The sequence below is a fragment of the Salmo trutta genome, unplaced genomic scaffold (assembly GCF_901001165.1).
Source record: "Salmo trutta unplaced genomic scaffold, fSalTru1.1, whole genome shotgun sequence".
NCBI lineage: Eukaryota > Metazoa > Chordata > Actinopteri > Salmoniformes > Salmonidae > Salmo > Salmo trutta.
The window spans coordinates 788409-799680 of record NW_021822373.1 but is presented as its reverse complement, the minus strand read 5'-3'; the positions used below and the strand labels follow the sequence as shown (position 1 = coordinate 799680).

The window sequence follows — 11272 nt, the reverse complement described above, 5'->3', positions numbered from 1 at the left end:
TGTTCTGCCGCTGAACAAGGCAGTTAACCCACTGGTCCCCAGGAGGACGTCATTGTAAATAGAATTTGTTCTTAACTGACCTGCCTTGTTAAATAAAGGTTTCATTAAAAAGTGTGGCTATAACTTAACTTTTCATTATTTAGACAGACTCCTCTAAATAATAAATATAATAAAATAAAAACAGTTAAATGCTAAGTACTATACATAGGTTTTATTTAAAAAATAACAATAGACCCTATTTAGTACTATAATGGTATTTACTAACATAATATTATTACTATAATAGTTTCTAAACGTGTTCTAGGCTACCCTACCCTAGAATTAGGGTTCAGGATAAAACAGGTAATACGTAGGGTTAGAGTTTCTGTACAGCACTTTGTGACATCTGCTGATGTAAAAAGGACTTTATAAATACATTAGATTGATTGTTAGGTTCAGGGTATTTAAAGAGATAAACTGTATGTGTTTATATCTCTCTTGCTCCTCCCTGTGGTCTTCTGTGGGAACTACATACCTCATTCACCACACTTGATAGGCTCATAATCTGAGGTAGCAACTGAGTCAGAGCTACAAATCAATGATCTCCACCTATCCATTAGGTTTAACAACTCAGTGAACCTGCGCAGCATTCTCTCTATTTGATGTCTACGAACCAACAGATTACAACGATTATCATATTACCCAGCAGCCATTTAGAAACAACTTTGCACAAACCTACCAGGTTAGTTAATAATAAGTTACCTGAGGTAAACCTACAAAGATAGTTAATAATAAGTTACCTGAGGTAAACCTACAAGGTTAGTTAATAATAAGTTACCTGAGGTAAACCTACAAGGATAGTTAATAATAAGTTACCTGAGGTAAACCTACAAGGTTAGTTAATAATAAGTTACCTGAGGTAAACCTACAAGGATAGTTAATAATAAGTTAACTGAGGTAAACCTACAAGGTTAGTTAATAATAAGTTACCTGAGGTAAACCTACAAGGATAGTTAATAATAAGTTACCTGAGGTAAACCTACAAGGATAGTTAATAATAAGTTACCTGAGGTAAACCTACAAGGATAGTTAATAATAAGTTACCTGAGGTAAACCTACAAGGATAGTTAATAATAAGTTACCTGAGGTAAACCTACAAGGATAGTTAATAATAAGTTACCTGAGGTAAACCTACAAGGATAGTTAATAATAAGTTACCTGAGGTAAACCTACAAGGTTAATTAATAATAAGTTACCTGAGGTAAACCTACAAGGATAGTTAATAATAAGTTACCTGAGGTAAAACTACAAGGATAGTTAATAATAAGTTACCTGAGGTAAACCTACAAGGTTAGTTAATAATAAGTTACCTGAGGTAAACCTACAAGGATAGTTAATAATAAGTTACCTGAGGTAAACCTACAAGGATAGTTAATAATAAGTTACCTGAGGTAAACCTACAAGGATAGTTAATAATAAGTTACCTGAGGTAAACCTACAAGGATAGTTAATAATAAGTTACCTGAGGTAAACCTACAAGGATAGTTAATAATAAGTTACCTGAGGTAAACCTACAAGGATAGTTAATAATAAGTTACCTGAGGTAAACCTACAAGGATAGTTAATAATAAGTTACCTGAGGTAAACCTACAAGGATAGTTAATAATAAGTTACCTGAGGTAAACCTACAAGGATAGTTAATAATAAGTTACCTGAGGTAAACCTACAAGGATAGTTAATAATAAGTTACTTGAGGTAAACCTACAAGGATAGTTAATAATAAGTTACCTGAGGTAAACCTACAAGGATAGTTAATAATAAGTTACCTGAGGTAAACCTACAAGGATAGTTAATAATAAGTTACCTGAGGTAAACCTACAAGGATAGTTAATAATAAGTTAACTGAGGTAAACCTACAAGGTTAGTTAATAATAAGTTACCTGAGGTAAACCTACAAGGATAGTTAATAATAAGTTACCTGAGGTAAACCTACAAGGATAGTTAATAATAAGTTACCTGAGGTAAACCTACAAGGATAGTTAATAATAAGTTACCTGAGGTAAACCTACAAGGATAGTTAATAATAAGTTACCTGAGGTAAACCTACAAGGATAGTTAATAATAAGTTACTTGAGGTAAACCTACCAGGATAGTTAATAATAAGTTACTTGAGGTAAACCTACAAGGATAGTTAATAATAAGTTACCTGAGGTAAACCTACAAGGTTAGTTAATAATAAGTTACCTGAGGTAAACCTACAAGGATAGTTAATAATAAGTTACCTGAGGTAAACCTACAAGGATAGTTAATAATAAGTTACCTGAGGTAAACCTACAAGGATAGTTAATAATAGGTTACCTGAGGTAAACCTACAAGGATAGTTAATAATAAGTTACCTGAGGTAAACCTACAAGGATAGTTAATAATAAGTTACCTGAGGTAAACCTACAAGGTTAATTAATAATAAGTTACCTGAGGTAAACCTGCAAGGTTAGTTAATAATAAGTTACCTGAGGTAAACCTACAAGGTTAACTCGGATTTGGATAGGGGCCCCTCTACCCCTCTCTCTCTCTGACTGGAGGAGACAGGTGAAATGGTGTGTCTCCTCTGGTCAACAATACTCACCTTGAGAGACTCCACAGCCTGTTGGAGCTCCTTAAGCTCCTTCTCTCTCTCCTGGGATCTCTGCTGGACCTTCTGCTGACTCATCCCCAGCTGCCTCTGTGGAGAATCACTCTTCAATGAGCTATCAAGCTTTATTAGTCCAGTAGATCAATAGTATAGTAATGTGACATAGGGCCCATAGAGAGGAAGGTCTAAAAAATGGATGGTCCATTTACTACATGATATTTATTTGTTGCTATGTGAATGATTATAGTTTTTATGGTAGGACTACATGAATCAACAGGTTGAGACTGAACTTTGGACTCATAAAAGGCCATTCAGAATGATAATAGTCTTTGACATTATAAAATGGTGATACATCTGGAGAATCTGGGTTGACATATCAATATACTCAAGGTTTGTGTTCATATTTGTTCTGCTGAGGATTCATTTCATTTCAATGATCTCATATTCAAACAGCCTTAGTTCCTACTGTATCTTTACTTCTTTGTTTATCAGACAGTCACAAACAAGTTGTTCTGGTCTTACCTGTTTCTCAGTCCTCTCTGCTGCAGCTGACACTGTATCATGGCCTTTATGTTCATCCATTGTACACAGATAACAGATACACTGCTGATCGGTACGACAGTAAACCTCCAGCAGTTTGTCATGATGAGAGCAGATCTTCTCCTGTAGTTGTGCGGTGGCTTTGACCAGCTTGTGCTTCTTCAAAGCAGGAGATTCATAGTGAGGTTGGAGGTGAGTCTCACAGTAAGAGGCCAGACATGCCAGACAGGACATGAGGGCTTTCTGCTTTCTGGTCCCAGTGCAGACATCACACGCCACATCTCTAGGTCCAGCATAGCACAGAGCAGGAGGGGGAGCAGCCTGGAGTCCTGTCTTCTTCAGTTTCTCCACCAGCTCAGCCAACATGTTATTTTTCCTCAGATTAGGCCTCGGACTGAAGGTCTGTCTGCACTGAGGACAGCTATAGACCCCTTTCAGAACATCCTGATCCCAGCAGCCCTCAATACAGCTCCTACAGTAACTGTGTCCACAGGGGATGGCGACTGGTTCCTTCAGTAGATCCAGACAGACAGAACAACAGAACTGGTCCTGGTCCAGCAGAACTCCCTGTTGAGCCATTGGGACGGTTGTTCACTCTCACACAGACAGACGACACAGAGACTCAGATCAGTTTCGTTTCCTCAGAAGAGAGTTTGTGAAGGGGGATGGACTTCCTGGTTCTGCCAGAGGGGTGGGGTTAGAGGGAGGGAGGAAGAGAGAGAGGAACTGCATGCAACAGCAAGAGGGAGACAAATAGTCTTGTTCCTTGGTTAGAGCCCTTAACATGGAATAAATGAAATAATGAATCTTAAAATGTGAGTTATCAGAATATAAAGGGTAACAGTTTCTATGAAGTACATATTATAATTATTTTAATGACCTTTATAATGCCTTATAATACACGTATGTGTTCTAATAAGCAATAAGGCCTGAGGAGGTGTGGTATATGTAAGGATTGCGGACCTGGTGGCAGTGAAGTCAGACGCAGGAGAGCAGAGATAGGTAATAGCCGGAGCAGTTTAATACAAAACGAACCTACATGGGTACAAAACCCGATGCGCACCAGTAACAGAGTACAAGCACTTACAAACAAACAATTCCACACAAGGACACGGGGGGAACAGAGGGTTAAATACACAACAATTCATGATGGAAATGGAAACCAGATGTGTAAGAAAACAAGACAAAACAAATGGAAAATTAAAAAAGTGGATCGACAATGACTAGAAGACCGGTGACGCCGACCGCCGAACAAGGAGAGGAAACGACTTCGGTGGAAGTCGTGACAGTATATGGCTAATATACAGTACCACGGCTAAGTGCTGTTTTTAGGCACGACGCAAAGCGGATTGAGAATTATGTAACACTTTCAAAAATACAATCAAATAAAAATGTTATTGGTCACATACACATATTTAGCAGATGTTATTGTGGGTGTAGTGAAATGCTTGTGTTCCTGGTTCCAACAGTGCAGTAGTATCTAACAATACACCCTAATGTAAATGTCACAGGTGTCGTAGGGTTTAGACCAAGACGCAGCGGGAAAATGTACATTCATCTTCTTTTATTAAAGGACAAAGAAGGAAAAACCAAAACGACGACAAAGAACAGGCCGGTAAGGCACAAAGCTATACACAGCAACAATCTCCCACAAAATCCCATGACAAACAAACTCCTAATTATAGGACCTTCAATCAGAGGCAACGATAACCAGCTGCCTCCAATTGAAGGTCCAACACCAATTAACTAAACATAGAACTAAAATAGACAAGACAGAACATAGAAATACACTAACATAGAACATAGACTAACAAACCCCGGACCACATAAACCAAACACCCTCTACCTAAATACATAGCCCGAACCACATAAAACAAACACCCCTCTACCTAAATACATAGCCCGAACCACATAAACCAAACACCCCTCTACCTAAATACATAGCCCGAACCACATAAAACAAACACCCCCTGCCACGTCCTGACCAAACTACAATAACAAATAACCCCTTTTACTGGTCAAGACGTGACAGTAAAAAGTAAAGGAATTAAGAAATATAGAAATATTAGGATGAGCAATGTTGGAGTCCTGGAATATAAATATATATACTGAGTATATACTGAGTGTATATGTGTATATATGTGTATATATGTCCAAAAAAGGTATTTAAATGGGCCTACCAGACATCTTCTTGAGAGAAGATAAGGTCAGGGACTCCTGACTTACTCTCCGTCATGTTGAAATAGGTTCTCCTGTCTTACTTTCTGTCATGTTGAGATGGGTTTCCCTGTCTTACTTTCTGTCATGTTGAGATGGGTTAGTTCTTCTTGAGAGAACTAACCCAAAATTAGTCCAACTAACCCAAAATTAGTCGAAAGGCTAAGGGATTCTCTTCCTGAGAAGAAGCTGACAGCCTTCAAACAGAGCAAAAAAAGTGGTCCCAAACAATATGTCAAAATGAATAAAAAAATGATACAGCTGTCTTTAATAAGATCAAACTGAACTAACTGCTATCTTGAAATGTTGAAAAAGTGTTTTTAAATAGACATCCTATCATTTGAAAATTAGTTGAAAGGCTAAGTGATTCTCCTCATGACAAGAAGTTGACAGCCTTCAAACATAGTGCAAAAAAAGTGGGCGTGAACATAGAATATTTTTGGGTCAAAAAAAAGAATATACAGCTAGCTGTCTTTAATAAGATCAAACTGAACTAACTGCTATCTTGAAATGTTGAAAATGTGTTTTTAAATAGCTCAGTCTTATCACTCAATATGAGTCAAAATCTGTAACTTTCGGTCGCCCCAGCGTGAGTTCCTAATATCTCTATCGGTCGCCCCAGCGTGAGTTCCAAATATCTCTATCGGTCGCCCCAGCGTGAGTTCCTAATATCTCTATCGGTCGCCCCAGCGTGAGTTCCTAATATCTCTATCGGTCGCCCCAGCGTGAGTTCCTAATATCTCTATCGGTCGCCCCAGCGTGAGTTCCTAATATCTCTATCGGTCGCCCCAGCGTGAGTTCCTAATATCTCTATCGGTCGCCCCAGCGTGAGTTCCTAATATCGCTATCGGTCGCCCCAGCGTGAGTTCCTAATATCTCTATCGGTCGCCCCAGCGTGAGTTCCTAATATCTCTATCGGTCGCCCCAGCGTGAGTTCCTAATATCGCTATCGGTCGCCCCAGCGTGAGTTCCTAATATCTCTATCGGTCGCCCCAGCGTGAGTTCCTAATATCTATATCGGTCGCCCCAGCGTGAGTTCCTAATATCTCTATCGGTCGCCCCAGCGTGAGTTCCTAATATCTCTATCGGTCGCCCCAGCGTGAGTTCCTAATATCTCTATCGGTCGCCCCAGCGTGAGTTCCTAATATCTCTATCGGTCGCCCCAGCGTGAGTTCCTAATATCTCTATCGGTCGCCCCAGCGTGAGTTCCTAATATCTCTATCGGTCGCCCCAGCGTGAGTTCCTAATATCTCTATCGGTCGCCCCAGCGTGAGTTCCTAATATCTCTATCGGTCGCCCCAGCGTGAGTTCCTAATATCTCTATCGGTCGCCCCAGCGTGAGTTCCTAATATCTCTATCGGTCGCCCCAGCGTGAGTTCCTAATATCTCTATCGGTCGCCCCAGCGTGAGTTCCTAATATCTCTATCGGTCGCCCCAGCGTGAGTTCCTAATATCGCTATCGGTCGCCCCAGCGTGAGTTCCTAATATCTCTATCGGTCGCCCCCAGCGTGAGTTCCTAATATCTCTATCGGTCGCCCCAGCGTGAGTTCCTAATATCTCTATCGGTCGCCCCAGCGTGAGTTCCTAATATCTCTATCGGTCGCCCCAGCGTGAGTTCCTAATATCTCTATCGGTCGCCCCAGCGTGAGTTCCTAATATCTCTATCGGTCGCCCCAGCGTGAGTTCCTAATATCTCTATCGGTCGCCCCAGCGTGAGTTCCTAATATCGCTATCGGTCGCCCCAGCGTGAGTTCCTAATATCTCTATCGGTCGCCCCAGCGTGAGTTCCTAATATCTCTATCGGTCGCCCCAGCGTGAGTTCCTAATATCTCTATCGGTCGCCCCAGCGTGAGTTCCTAATATCTCTATCGGTCGCCCCAGCGTGAGTTCCTAATATCTCTATCGGTCGCCCCCAGCGTGAGTTCCTAATATCTCTATCGGTCGCCCCAGCGTGAGTTCTTAATATCTCTATCGGTCGCCCCAGCGTGAGTTCCTAATATCTCTATCGGTCGCCCCAGCGTGAGTTCCTAATATCTCTATCGGTCGCCCCAGCGTGAGTTCCTAATATCTCTATCGGTCGCCCCAGCGTGAGTTCCTAATATCTCCATCGGTCACCCCAGCGTGAGTTCCTAATATCTCTATCGGTCGCCCCCAGCGTGAGTTCCTAATATCTCTATCGGTCGTCCCAGCGTGAGTTCCTAATATCTCTATCGGTCGCCCCAGCGTGAGTTCCTAATATCTCTATCGGTCGCCCCAGCGTGAGTTCCTAATATCTCTATCGGTCGCCCCAGCGTGAGTTCCTAATATCTCTATCGGTCGCCCCAGCGTGAGTTCCTAATATCTCTATCGGTCGCCCCAGCGTGAGTTCCTAATATCTCTATCGGTCGCCCCAGCGTGAGTTCCTAATATCTCCATCGGTCGCCCCCAGCGTGAGTTCCTAATATCTCTATCGGTCGCCCCCAGCGTGAGTTCCTAATATCTCTATCGGTCGTCCCAGCGTGAGTTCCTAATATCTCTATCGGTCGCCCCAGCGTGAGTTCCTAATATCTCTATCGGTCGCCCCAGCGTGAGTTCCTAATATCTCTATCGGTCGCCCCCAGCGTGAGTTCCTAATATCTCTATCGGTCGCCCCAGCGTGAGTTCCTAATATCTCTATCGGTCGCCCCAGCGTGAGTTCCTAATATCTCTATCGGTCGCCCCAGCGTGAGTTCCTAATATCTCTAGCGGTCGCCCCAGCGTGAGTTCCTAATATCTCTATCGGTCGCCCCAGCGTGAGTTCCTAATATCTCTAGCGGTCGCCCCAGCGTGAGTTCCTAAAATCTCTATCGGTCGCCCCAGCGTGAGTTCCTAATATCTCTATCGGTCGCCCCAGCGTGAGTTCCTAATATCTCTATCGGTCGCCCCAGCGTGAGTTCCTAATATCTCTATCGGTCGCCCCAGCGTGAGTTCCTAATATCTCTATCGGTCGCCCCCAGCGTGAGTTCCTAATATCTCTATCGGTCGTCCCAGCGTGAGTTCCTAATATCTCTATCGGTCGCCCCAGCGTGAGTTCCTAATATCTCTATCGGTCGCCCCAGCGTGAGTTCCTAATATCTCTATCGGTCGCCCCAGCGTGAGTTCCTAATATCTCTATCGGTCGCCCCAGCGTGAGTTCCTAATATCTCTATCGGTCGCCCCAGCGTGAGTTCCTAATATCTCTATCGGTCGCCCCAGCGTGAGCGTGAGTTCCTAATATCTCCTATCGGTCGCCCCCAGCGTGAGTTCCTAATATCTCTATCGGTCGTCCCCAGCGTGAGTTCCTAATATCTCTATCGGTCGTCCCCAGCGTGAGTTCCTAATATCTCTATCGGTCGCCCCAGCGTGAGTTCCTAATATCTCTATCGGTCGCCCCAGCGTGAGTTCCTAATATCTCTATCGGTCGCCCCAGCGTGAGTTCCTAATATCTCTAGCGGTCGCCCCAGCGTGAGTTCCTAATATCTCTATCGGTCGCCCCAGCGTGAGTTCCTAATATCTCTATCGGTCGCCCCAGCGTGAGTTCCTAATATCTCTATCGGTCGCCCCAGCGTGAGTTCCTAATATCTCTATCGGTCGCCCCAGCGTGAGTTCCTAATATCTCTATCGGTCGCCCCAGCGTGAGTTCCTAATATCTCTATCGGTCGCCCCAGCGTGAGTTCCTAATATCTCTATCGGTCGCCCCAGCGTGAGTTCCTAATATCTCTATCGGTCGCCCCAGCGTGAGTTCCTAATATCTCTATCGGTCGCCCCAGCGTGAGTTCCTAATATCTCTATCGGTCGCCCCAGCGTGAGTTCCTAATATCTCTATCGGTCGCCCCAGCGTGAGTTTTTTATACTCGTGATGTTAGAATGTTCTCTCCATTCCAGAATGTGATTGTTACGTCACAGTGCATTTAATCCGCGCTGCCCTCAAACCAAAGCACGCAGACTGTTTTTATTTATAGGCTGTTTTCAAACTTCAATTTCAAATGTATTTCTTAACAAGTATTTATTTTCTAAGAACAGTTTGAATTGAGGTGTGTTCCGCCTCCTCATTCATTCACATAAAAAATATTCTTTTTTTTTTTACTTTTACGGACAATTTAATTTTTGGGACATTTCTGACCGGGACAAAATTCCCCAAGCACTTTCCAATTGTTTGTGCAGTTCAAGTCTGCAGACATTTGTTCATCTCCCGTCAGAACAGGATCTGCACACGTGTTGACATTTTCCATCTGTTGCCCTCATTGTTTTCCTTACTAATAATAACTTTGGAAATGTGTGCGTTTCTATCAAAGTAAGTGCATTATTACGTTGTAATAGTTTATGTATGTCGTTTCTATTGTAGCATAATAGATTTGTGTATATTCTTTATAACCGCGGACACGTGAGGTAACGTTACTCATTTTATAACCTTTATGGTGTTTAATTCAATCTTGCTTAGGTAGCTAGCTAGATTTTTCTATCAGCTCTGTAAAACAATGCTAATTGCGTCAGAGAAGTATTATCTTGTGTTGTATTTTGAAGCTACATGGCCTTACGACTCCCTAGTGGCGCAGCGGTCAAAGGCACTGCACATCAGTGCTAGAGACGTCACTACAGACTCCCTGGTTCAAATCCAGGCTGTATCACAACTGGCTGTGATTGGGAGTCCCATAGGGCAGCGCACAATTGGCCCAGCGTTGTCCGAGTTTGGCCGGTGTAGGCCATCATAGGTAAATAATAATTTGTTGTTAAATGACTTGCCTAGTTAAATAAAATTAAACATATGACCATGGTTTGTTTATTTGGTCTATTCAGCATGGCTCTGTTCTGCCCTGCCTTGCCCCCTTGTGGAGCTCAAAAGTTACTTTCTTACTGTTAGAACTCAAATCTGGGATTTTGTCAATGCAATAAACTATTTTTATGTTATTTGTAATATTGTTTTATTGCTATATCCTTATATTGTATTCTAATGAATAATTCCTCTTTATTCTGTACTTTCAGAAACCACAAACAGTATTTGCCAATATCATAACTGGAACTGGACATCTTTCCAGCTGAAGATTGAGGACAGCTTTTGTATGCTAAGGTTCTCTCCTTAACAGTTTTACTGGATGGAAACACAGCAAGAAAACACACAGGCCAATATGTAATAGTCCTCTATTTTATTGAAGTATTGGTAGTTGGTTCAACAACAACTTGTTTTACTAGAAGACAAAAAAATGTAATATGCATAACCCAAATTTAATATTCATGCAGTGACTGAACAACAACTGCATTTCCACCCCCACCTCTAAAGGCATAGTATCATGGCAGGTCACCTGTCAAGTCACCTGTCAGGTCAGTCAGTCACTTATTGCTGCAGATGTGCTCAATAATGCTTGAGCTAGGGCTGGGCGACATGGACCAGAAGTCATATCCCGATATATTTAGGCTGAATATCGATATAAGATATATATCCTGATATTTTTTCTGCAAAGTGAGAGCAAATGTTCAGTCAAAGTCAAAGCCAGATATGACATGTCTCAAGTAGTTTTATTGAAAGCGGCTATTTCAGTGAACAGTTGAAAAATCTAATGAATAAATAATAAACAGGGCTCTTCACCTGGTTCAGATTAAATGCTCAGCTGTTCAAATAACAATAACATGTAAACATAAACACTGTATAACAACAGGAGAACCTTTTCTGAAATCAAAGCTCCATAAGGTGCACATTTAAATACAAATATCTTAAACAAAAATAGCCTATAAAATAAAATAGGCCTTATCTTTTTCTGAAATAAATATTATATATATTTATGAGAAAAGTCAACTTTTTTTTTAGTTTGACAACTTTAAAGGGCTTATTAAAATCAAATTACAGATTTCTTCTCCTTTCTAACAAATCCACAGATGCAAATAACGAACATTACAAAATAATAAAATATG

The 11272-nt window shown here is 41.7% G+C and overlaps 1 long non-coding RNA gene across 1 annotated transcript; it reads left to right on the top strand.

The window, feature by feature from the left end:
• The first annotated feature begins 10035 nt into the window (after nucleotides 1-10035).
• On the top strand, nucleotides 10036-10733 carry LOC115182028 (uncharacterized). Its single transcript, XR_003873601.1, has 3 exons — nucleotides 10036-10077; nucleotides 10349-10493; nucleotides 10604-10733. It is a non-coding gene; the product is annotated as an uncharacterized LOC115182028 (long non-coding RNA).
• Nucleotides 10734-11272: the final 539 nt, after the last annotated feature.